Genomic DNA, 2,982 nt, shown 5'->3' on the forward strand with positions numbered 1-2,982 from the left:
CAAGTTTTAAACCACTCAGTGACTCCTTGTCTGTTTGAAATACTGGCTCTTGTCCACATACAACTTTCCCTTGAAAATAATTACAGTTCCAGATGATTCATACTCCACAATATTATACATACCTTGTCATGATCCACATAGTCGAAAGTGTTTATGTAGTCAACATCTGACATGGCTTCCAAGGAACATTTTGGCTGTACTTCTTCCAAAATAGATTGGTTTGTTCTTTTGACAGTCCATGGTACTCCTCCAACACCATAACTCAAATGCCTCAATTCTTCTGTACTCTTCTTTAATCATTATCCAACTTTCAGATGCATATGACATTACTGAAAAAGCTATGGCTTGGATCAGGCACACCTTGGTTCTAAAACTGACATCTTTCTCCTTGAACATTTTAAAGATGTTTTGTACAGCAGATTTGCCTAGTGCAATATGCCATTTGATTTATTGACTGTTGCCTCCATGAGTGTTGATGGTTGATTAGAGCAAAATGAAATTATTGACAACTTCCATTTTTTCTCCATTTATACAGATATTGTTTATTGGTCCAGTGGTGAGGATTTTTGTTTTCTTTACATTGAGGTACATATGGGTGCAACCCATATCATCAGTAAGTATTTTAAGTCCTCTTTGCTTTCAGCAAGCAAGATTGTGTCATCTGCATATCACAGTTGATTAATGAATCTTCCTCCAATCCTGATGCCATGTTTTTCTTCCTATAATCCAACTTCTCAGATTATATTCTCAGCATACAGATCAAATAAGTATGGTGAAAAAAATACAACCCTGATGCACACCTTTCCTAATTTAAAAACATTCAGTGTTGCCTTGTTCTGTTTGAAAAACTGCCTCTTGGTCTAGGATCTTCATGAGCATAATTAAGTGCTATAGAATACTAATTCTCCACAATGTTGTCATAGCTTGTTATGATCTACACAATCTATAATTTTTGTATAGTCAGCAAAGCACAGGTAAACATTTTTCTGGTACTCTCTGCCTTCAGCCAAGATCCATCTAATGTCAACACTGACATACCTCATCCAGTTTGAGTCTCTGACAGTTCTCTGTCAATGCATATTTGCAGCAGTTTTTGAATTATCCTTAGGAAAATTTTACTTGCCTACAATATTAAAGGTCTATCCTTTGATTTCCACATTCCATTGGGTCACTTCTCTTTTGTTGTTGTTGTTGTCAGGTGCTATCGAATCAGAACCAACTCATAGTGACCCCATACACAGCAGAACGAAATGATGTCCGATCCTGGGCCAACCTCACTACCGCTGCCACACTTGAGTCCATCAATGATGCCACTTGGCTGATCCATCTCATTGGGGCACAAATATGGTTTTCTTTCAGTCAGTTGGCCAGGTAATTGTCTTCCAAATTCCATTACTAAACATTTTTATTATAATAGCTTTATTCTTTATTCTTTTTCAAATTATATTCTCATTCTTCTTCATTAACATGAAATTTTTAGAATAAGCTTTTTAATATCTACAGAAACATCTTCTGGTATTTCATTTGGTTCTCTGTTGAATCTATGAATCAAATTGGATATAACTGACATCCTAACAAATGTAAGTCTTCAAATTCATGATTTTAATGTTACTGATGAATGAATGAGATGAGGCATCCTAGTTTGGTCCTATGGGCTCTCCAAATAATTTATAGGCCTTAGGCACAATATGCACACAAAGGAGACAGAGAGACAGAGCAAGCAGTATTTAATAAACATAAAGAAAGCACATGGAATCCTGTTGTGGCACCATAAGATAAACACTTGACCTCATGATTGGTTTGAACTGCAAAGTCAGCACTTCAAACTCAACAGATGCTCCTTAGAAAACCTACACAGAGTCACGATGAGTGGGAACTGACTTTCGGCACTTAACAATGACAACAACAAGCAAAGAATAGATACTCTTGCAGAGAGGCAAATGAGTTTCTGCCTCGTGAGTGATGGAGAGTCAAGTGAGTTCCTGTTTTAACTTTTTATGCTTGCTTCCTTCAGAGTAGGCTAAGGATCTCCTGATAATTGCCTCCTGATTCTTACATTTTCTTATTATAATTTGGGGCTCATAATTGGCCATTTCTTCCTGGGTCTGATGTAGTTTCCCATTACATCAGTCTGTTATAATTGTATTCATAAGCTAACCTTAATGCTGATTTATATAGTGGTAATATGGATACTTCCTTGTTTACATTATATCAGTCCTATTCTCAGTGTTCGTCTCTCCTACTTTGGACATATTGTCCGGAGGAAACAATCGTTGGAGAAGGATGTCATGCTGGGTAGGGTGGAGGGTCGGAGAAAAAGAGGAAGACCCCCCAACGAGATGGATCAGCTAGGTGGCATCATTGATGGACTCAAGTGTGGCAGCGGTAGTGAGGTTGGCCCAGGATCGAACATTGTTTCGTTCTGTTATGCATGGGGTCGCTATGAGTTGGTTCCGACTCGATGGCACCTGACAACAACAACATTCTCTGTGTATGCCTGATTTTGATGAAAGTCTATCTTTCCTTTCACTAGTCTCTTCTGACTGGTTAGGTCACTTCCTGAATTCTTTGTGGTTGATCTGTTGTTAGCCCCTATCCTCTGTTCTAACTACCTTTTCTAACACAATCCTACAATCTATTTATTTAGGTCTTTTTAATTTTTTGTATACATGTTTTATAATATATAGAACTTCCACACATTTTGATAGGTCCTGCTGTAGCACTGTAGGATAAACACTGGACTGCAAGGTCAGTTTGAACAGCGAACTTGGTGGTTCAAACTCACCAGCCACTCCTTGGAAGCCCTATGAAGGGTCACTGTGAGTCAAAACAGCTCTAAGGCACTTAACAACAACAACATTCAGTACTTTTGTTCTAATACAAATTGTATTTGTATATAATTTCAAACTCAAATTGCTTATGTTGTTGTTGTTGTTGTTAAGTGTCGTCGAGTCGGTTCTGACCCATAGTGACCCTGTACAG

This window comes from Chrysochloris asiatica, unplaced genomic scaffold (genome assembly GCF_000296735.1).
Source record: "Chrysochloris asiatica unplaced genomic scaffold, ChrAsi1.0 scaffold00414, whole genome shotgun sequence".
NCBI lineage: Eukaryota > Metazoa > Chordata > Mammalia > Afrosoricida > Chrysochloridae > Chrysochloris > Chrysochloris asiatica.